Consider the following 9,251-nt stretch of genomic DNA (forward strand, 5'->3'; position numbering starts at 1 on the left):
GAGAGTGCAGGTTCGTGGATGCGCACTGCTGAGGAGTCCCATAATAGGACGAAACGGCCGTCCAGTGTTTCCGGGTTTTACATGGTGGTCTAGCTTCAATTGACCCACGCTTTCAACTATGAAATATACTAAATCTCCACAAAAACCCCTTCTGATAATTAATATATTCAAAAACAGTTTGTTCTCACCTTAAGCCTACCCCAGTAATATTAGTACATTATCTAGAGTGATGTGGTTTCAAATTGTTTACACACTGTTACTTTATTGTCCTTGTCTCCTCTCACCCAACTGCGTCACAAGACAAGCCCTCACATGAAATCCTGAAGGTCAAAGGAAAAGAGGAAGACCAAAGAACACATTACACTGAGAAATGGAGACAGACATGCGAATAATGAACAAAAATTGAATAGAACTAGAAAGGAAGGCCCAGGACAGAGTGGGTTGGTTGAAGAATACTGGTCGGTGGCCTATGCTCCCTTGGGAGTAACAGGCGTAAGTAAGTAAGTCCTCTTATTCCCCATTTCCAGTCTAGTTGACCTTTTATTTTTATATATCAACGTACTTAACAAATATATGTGTGATCATTATTAGAAGGGGGTCTTGTGGAGATTTTAGCTATATAAAATATATGTGATCAGATTGTTCGAAATGTATTGCTCTATTATATCGTCATATAGTTCTGATAATCTTCGTCTTCTTATTACACTATAGTAATTTATTTTGAATTAAATTATATACTGAAGCACAATTTAATAAATTGTATAATTTAGAGAAAAAACTACAGGTCGAATTGAATCACCTTGGCAGCATTTTCTTTAGTAAATTGTAGACTAGATATTATTGATATATTTATTCAAATGATTAGACAGTGAAGATATTTAGAAATCAAAGGAATGTTTTTAAAGACCATGTTTGGTAACATTTCAAGTCAGTTATTGATTGAATCACATGGTGCACATCAAAAAACACTTGAGGGCCATAGATTTGATGCTGTGTTTGTATTAACCACTGAAGAGTCTCAAATATAATGCTTAACAACTGTCTATGATTGTCTGACCTTACCATACAATCTCTAGCGGATATTAATTCATGACGAAAATCATCACGTACAGGAAATATTTATAATGAGTATGTTTCATCATAATTATTATCGAGAAATCAAAGTTGAATACTTCATTGATAATTATATCAAGTTGAACATTTAACAGGAAGCAAAAGTAAGGAAAACCATACATTAGTTTAGGAAACTATTCCTCGTAACCCATGGCCTATAAGAGTAGAGGATATTCATAGACTGCTAGTATTCGATCATAGGTATCTTCGACACATTGCTCGTATATCCTGGGACCACCGAGTAAGTAATGCAGTTGTTAGGGAACGGGTACTAGGTAAGGATAGCAAATCGATTGATGAAGTAGTGAAAGTTCATCAGTTGAGATGGCTGGGACACGTGTTACGTATGCCCAACCACCGACTGCCCCGACGTGCAATGTTTTATGACGTAAAAGTAGGTCGGAAGAAAGCTAGGGGCGGCCAGACCAAAACGTGGCACAAATCCATGAAGTCACTGACAATTGGACTGAGCCATGTTGGTAGATGTAGACTACCTGGTTGGGATTCGCGAGATGATAGCAATCGATGGTTGGAGACCTTGAATGACATGGCTCAAAATCGTTTGCAATGGCGAATTTGCATCCACTCTTTGTGTTCTGCCAAATTCTAATCTTCTGAATTCCTCATATCCCTATCCTTTTTCTCTTTCCAAATTTATTTCACTGTATTATACTCCTTCAATAACATCTTCAAACCATAATCTTTCACATAATGCTTATACTTTTACTCCTTCTACCACTATGGGATTTGAATGAACAATTAAATCTCTGTGCTAATGTGGTGTGGCAACTCAAACTGATGTATGTACGTACGAAGTTCTACGTTGTGAGTGGCTGACTTTTCCTCGTAACCTATCACATACCTCGATGATTAAGTATAATAAATGTTCGTGTTTATTTATTTTTATAGATACTTTGTACAAATGTTGTCTTTAATATGTTACTTTCAGACTTCAGTATATTTGCATCGACTTTGAAGGTACTTTGTCTTCACGGTGATTGTTCAGAAGAGTGTATGTGAAAGAATCTCGAAGATAGAAAAACGACAATAGATAAATAAGCCTATAACTTAGTAAGTACAATACGATGAACTAACATTTACCAAGAAAAAAAGGGCAATAATTAACAATAAAATAGATGTAATATTAGGAAGATTGGATAATCAAAAGTGAAAGTCGATAGCGTGGGATTTCCAAATGTCATTGCAAGTTTAATCAGTGATAACTTGTGGTCAACACCGGAAGTTAATGATTACTTGAAAAAAGTCTTAAAAAAGTAGATATCTATTTTTGTATAAGTAATATTTCTAGATATCTTCAAACTACAATGTACTATATATTTACTTACGCCTATTACACCTCGTGGAGGAGCATATGCCACCCACCACCATTATCTACCTAACTTTATCCTGGGCAATTTTTCCCAGTTGTTTCCAGTTGCTATTTGTTCTTTTCATGTCTGCTTTAAATTCCAGACGTAGTTTGTTCTTTGATCTCTCTTTTTTTCCGTTTCCTTTCAGGATTTCAAGTTAGCTCTTGCCTCATGAAGCATATGTACTATATAAACAGAACAAATTTTACATTGAAATCAAGGTATTACACTGAAAACAAAAAAAATAATTGAATTCATTTGGTATTATACATTGATGTTTAGGACTGCAACTGGTCAGTCTCTTATTGTTATATATGCATACTGTGACTATTGCCTAGATATTGCCTTACTTCACAAGTATTATAAGAAATGATGGATAGTGGCTAGTAGTGGAACCCCGGATGAGCGTTTCGTCCTATCTGGGACTCGTCACCTGGATGTACCTGCATCTCAGAGTTGATGTTCACTCCTGGACTCGAACCAAGTACCTTTCGCTTCAAATGCCATTGCGTTATTCACTCAGCTACTGAGTCCTGATAGCCATTTGCTTGTGCAATGAAGTGAAGTTTAAATTCACTTGGCATTATTTGTTTGAATCTTCTCATTGATTTTTAAGACTGCAATTGATCAGTCTCTCTGTGTTATATCGATTGAATGTGTACGTGCGTGCCCTGACTATATATGATATGGTAATTCCCGCCAATGAGAGAGAAGTGAATTTATTTATCACCCAATGATACACGAAAACCGAATGAGCAGTCTAGAGTATTTATTAGTCCTGCCTTCTACCTAGCCCAGCGAGTTAAGTCCAGAACACCAATAACAGCCTCTGAAATATGGATCATTATATTTCAAACATACTGGGTTTATATTACCAAACATACAGAACACATCGTACCATAAAATAGAAAATAACATTTGTTCAAGGTTTAGCCAAATATGGCTGCGAATAGGGGGAATAGTAACTAATTGACTAGGTAAAACTCAAGAATGCTAAATCGTATAATAATAGTCTATAGATCAAATAAAAGCTTATAATAAGGGGAACATGAATACGAATAGTCAAGTTACTTACCAATTATACAATAGGAAATATACATATCATATTGGTCCATAAACAGTTCTCAAAGTTACCATTCATAAATCTCTGAGATGCAGGCACATCCAGCTGATAAGTTCCAAGTAGGACGAAACGCGCATCGTGGATTCCACTGCTAGCCATTATCCATCTTTGCTTTTTGTAAATAATTCAATAAAATACTTGTGATCTTTTCTAATATTTCACATGTACCTAATAAAAATTCTAGTATTTTCTATTTCCTCCAACTATACATATTTATAAAGTCAGACTTATATTCAACAAAATGATTCATCAATACAACCAAAAGTAAAAAAAAAAGAAGAAAAAAACAAAAAAAAATAAAGAAAACTAGATGAATCAATTTTTTTTCATTTTTTTTTCTTTTAAAACACTCTTGTTAATTGATTATAGACTAATTGACTTGGTTTTTTCAGGTTCTCTTCTTTTTTTTATTATCCAATTTCAGGGGAGTGAAACAAAATTTATATACATAAGTTTATTGTGGATGATTGTTCTAGTGAAAATGAATATGTAACTATGTGACAGATTGATTGTATGGTTTATAGTAGTAGTAATAGTAGTGTGAATAGTTTAGAATGAAAAAAATAATAATAAAAAAATAAATTTGTAATGTTCCTTTTATTTGTATGGTGAAGATGGAACTGTGGATTTTTTTCTTTATTACAAAAAGAAAAAAAATTTTTTTCCAGAAAAAAAATACAAAAATTAACGATAAAGTTAGGGTTGAGAAACATATAAATAAAAAAATAAAAACGAATATTTTTCGTGTATTCTGTTTGAAAATAAAGTTAATCAGTTATTTGAATGCTATCTGTTATATTACTTGACTACTTACTTACTTACGCCTGTTACTCCTAATGGAGCATAGGCCACCGATCAGTATTCTTCAACCAACCCACTCTGTCCTGAGCCTTCTTTTCTGGTTCTGTCCAATTTTTGTTCTTTCTTCTCATGTCTGTCTCCATTTCTCAGTGTAATGTGTTCTTCGGTCTTCCTCTTCTTTCTTGGCCTTCAGGATTTCATGTGAGGGCTTGTCTTGTGATGCAGTTGGGTGATTTCCTCAATGTGTGTCTTATCCACTTACAGCGCTTCTTCCTCATTTCCTCCTCCACTGGATGGAATCTGGTTTGCTGTCTCCCACAGTAGAATGTTGCTGATAGTGTCTGGCCCATGGATCTGAAGTATCTTGCGTAGACAACTGTTGATAAACATTTGTATCTTCTGGGTGATGGCTTTCGTAGTTCTCCAGGTTTCCGCCTCATACAGTAGAACTGTCTTCACATTTGTATTGAAAATTCTCACTTTGGTGTTGGTAAAGAGAAACATACATAAGTTTTTTTCATGAATGATTGTTCTATTGAAAATGAATGTGTAATTATGTGACAGATTGATTGTATGGCTTATAGAGAATAATAGTAGTGTGAATGTTTTAAAAGGAAAAAAATAATAATAAAATAAATTTGTAATGTTCTTTTTATTTGTATGGTGAAAATGGAAATGTGGATTTTTTTATTACAAAAAGAAAAAAGCGTAACTTATTTTTAGAAAAAAAATACGAAAATTAACGATGAAGTTAGGGGGGTTTTGTGTAGATTTTAGTGATTTTTTTGTATATAGTAGAAATCATGAGTCAGTTGAAGCTAAACCATCATGGAAAACCTGGATGGCCTGGACGGCCGTTTCGTCCTATTGTAAGACTCCTCAGCAGTGCGCATCCACGATCACGCCTCGGTAGGCTCGAACCCAGGACCTACCAGTCTCGCGCGTGAGCGCTTAACCACTGGACCACTGAGACGGCTGGCATCAAACGGTGTTAATGTCTAGATTCAACTAATCTAGTAAATTGAGCAACCATTCACCATTGTCTTCAGTGAGTTGATATCTCACAACACATATCTCACACGGTTGAACTCCACTGGTCACTGCTTCTCACTAGAACTCCAAGAAACACCTCTTGATGCCGGTCACTAGCAAACATATGATGACTATTATTAGAAAGGGGATTTTGTGGAGATTTCCGTAATTTAATAGTTGAATTCATGAGTCAACTGAAGCTAGACAAATTATTTCTTCTCATTATATAGACATTTGTTTGACTATTTTGAATGTTATTCAATTGAAAACTATTAGTGAATATACAAAATTAGTAATATTTATTCTAACAAGAAATAAGGCATACTGTATCCTTTTACATCATCAATGAATCAGCATGTTACTAATGATTTTAATAATCAAGTCAAAATGTGATTCATCATAAGATTATTAGAAAGAATACAATAGACTAAAGTAAATTCTAGTCTGTATAGTACAAATGGTACATCTGAATAAAACAACATACTATTTAACGAAGAATAAATATGCGGATACTTGGCTAAATATTCAGGAAGGTACTATGTTGTTAGATCTTTGAAAGCAAAAGAGATTGTATGTTGAAATTCAAGAATTTTGAATGCAATCAATCATCTCAGACTTGACTGATTTTTCTTTTCCACACTAATCAATCTCTGTTTTTGTCCTCTGATCTTTCATCTTCTTAACCTCCTTCCTTCAGGTATTTCACTTTCAATTGATGATATATACTACTTATATCTGTCGACATCAGTAGCGTACACCATATTATTAGCATTATTATTATTGATCAGAAGGGGTTTTGTGGAGAATTTAGTATTTTCGTAGTTGAAATCATGAGTCAATTGAAGCTAGACTACCATGGAAAACCCGGAAGCACTGGACAGCCGTTTCGTCCTATTATGGGATTCCTCAGTAGTGCGCATCCACGATCCCATACTCGCGAGATTCGAACCCAGGACCTACCAGTCTCGCACCAGAGCACTTGACCGACAGACCACTGAACCGGCATCCAACGATGATAATGCCTAACTTCAACCAATCCACGAAGTTGAGCAACCGTTCACCAATCGTCTTCAGTGAGTTCCTATCTCTACAACAGACTTGGTAGAACTCTACTGGTCACTACTTCTCACTAGAACTTAAGGAAATATCTCTTGAAGTCAGTCACTAGTGAGAATATGATTATAGATCAGAAGGGGTTTTGTGGAGAATTACTGTTAGCAACATCTCAGGAGAATATGAATAGTAATAAAGAAAGAAAATCATGCGTAAGTTATTATCATAAATTTGTATGATGATTTGAATTTACATATTGTAAACTCACCCTGATTAATATAACCAATGACTAATAAAATTTTGTCTGTATAATTAACCATTTGTCTGATCATTTGAAAGATACCATATTTAGACTTATCGGCTAATAAGTAATGAACAGTGTGATATCGGATGACTTTGACTTTGTAGTGTAACTGAAGATATTCATTACTGATGAATATCAAATAACAAGAAACTTAGATTCATGATTACTTCCTAACTATACCTGACCGTATAACGGTTTGTTCATTTCGGTTTAATATTTTGTTATGAAAGATATGTTCTTGATTTATTTGGGGGTGAGCAAACATTAGTTATTCTCCAATTGTTTATGATACATTATCTCATTTATTTTGCGCTATGACTTAGTACACAAGTGTGTTATTTTGTTGCGAAAACACCATATTCCTCGGACTTGCCTTGCCTGTAATCTTAAATCGTTTGTTAGTTTGCTTCAGTAATTCGGTTTCATGAATAACTTTCACTCGGCCACACGTCACAATATGGTGCTACATTTACCGATCAGCACTTTGTTGGATGATTTTAACGATTACAAATGTCGTTTACCTACCAAACCGTAATTAACAAAACATTCGGTAAATTTTCACTGTGACTATGTCGAACACAGCAGATGTATATTTTATTCTTTAAACAAAGTGACTTATCCACTGTAAAGTGAATTTTTAGCTTGAAGCTAATCAATAGACTTTGTTTAGGACTGAAAACAGTCGATGTATTGCTAGTTGACAAACACTTACCTATAAAAATCCTAATAGATAATGCAAATTAGATTAGTTTACAAAAGGGAACATAACATGTGACCGAATTTCCTGTTAATCCCATAACTAATAATTAATTCATGTATATAATAATTTATTCATTTAGATGATTTCATGAAGACTTTGCAAACCATTATAGGTGATTAAGGTAATTACGAACTAAATCTCCCGAAATGATGAAGGTCTTTGGTGAGGTTTTGTTCTCTAAACTGGATGGTTTGATCATGGAGCTTTCATTGTTAATCTGAACGATATGATCAGCGCAAACTTCAGGCAGAAATGAAGTGTTCGAATTTCTACACATATCACTCATAGCTTCTCATGTGGACCTAGATCTGGTTAACAACAGCCAATCAAGATCGAGTTCTACATAATAAGCTTTGAGTCATATGAACAGAAATTCGAACACTTCATTACTACCTGAAGTGTGTACTGATCATATCGTTCAGAATAACAATGAAACCTCTATGACCAAACTATCGAGATTAGAGAACAAAACTTCATCCAAATCATACACCTGAGTTACAAATCTTCTTCAACATCTCATGAAAATAAAATACGATCCTGTAATATTCAAGTGTACACATGAATTCAGTTCAATAAAGTTCTGAAACATCTAATGAAAACATTCCTCTTTTATACAACAGGCAGATACCTATGTATTAGTTGTTTAGAATTTATGGCGTGAACATTGCTATAGTTAACCGAGATCATTAATGTTATGACCAGTTGGTATTGGCAAAACAAAAAGTTGTTATTGTAACCTTTCATATCTTGAATGTTTATGCTTATGATTCCTTTCATAGATATAAACAAACTAAAAAAGTTCACATATACAGAATACTATGAATTTATTGCTTGCTTTCCAGCTACATTTAAGCTAATATGTTTAATAATTATTATTTATTTATTATTTAAACACATAGAGATTGGTACAAGGAAGCACCAGATACATATGCGCCACAAAAATCTCATTTGATTTATGTGAGGGTTGTGATACTGTACAGGTGCCCAAATCGAAGCAGGTGGTTTCCTTAGGGGACCACACCTAGAGCTTTTGACCTAAAGATCTGATCCACAAGGCAGTGGAGCAACGTCAGGAGATGCAGTCCCATAGTAACCGGTGACAACGATTGATTCATACGCCATTTGTTCCCTCAGGATACTGGAGCCCATGTGCACCATTGATTTGGAATCAGGGTTTTCCATCTCCGCTAGGTCGAATTTCCGTGTCCACCATTTGGGGGCAAAAAATGTTTAACAATTAACATAATGTGGTGACGCTACATAATTAGCATGTTTTGATTAGTTATTTTTATCTTGTATTCTACAATATAAACTCTACCTGTAGCTCATCTAGGGCTATTGTAGGTCCCAAACCCGGGTAAAGAAGGAGGGTTGGGCGTGAGGTCGGCAACACCATCCAATAGAAAACAAGCTTGCCAAAAAAACGCTAACCAGAATAATACAATATATGCCGTGTTGTTTACTTATGTAATCTTTTATTGAAACATAGAAGTTCACTGTAATATCCTGTGTTTCTTTCTTTTTCTCATATAGTTTCCAAAATTAAAATGTTCTTACGTATTGTTCTTTCAATTTATCTAGTCTAATTTTGATGGGGTTTAGTTCTCTAAGCTGGATGGTTTGGTCGTGGAAATTTCATTGTTCTTCTGAACGACATCATCGGTCTGTGCTAATGATGTCGTTCAGAAGAACAAT

Source organism: Schistosoma mansoni (genome assembly GCF_000237925.1).
Source record: "Schistosoma mansoni, WGS project CABG00000000 data, chromosome 1 unplaced supercontig 0034, strain Puerto Rico, whole genome shotgun sequence".
In the NCBI taxonomy this organism is placed as follows: Eukaryota; Metazoa; Platyhelminthes; class Trematoda; order Strigeidida; family Schistosomatidae; genus Schistosoma; species Schistosoma mansoni.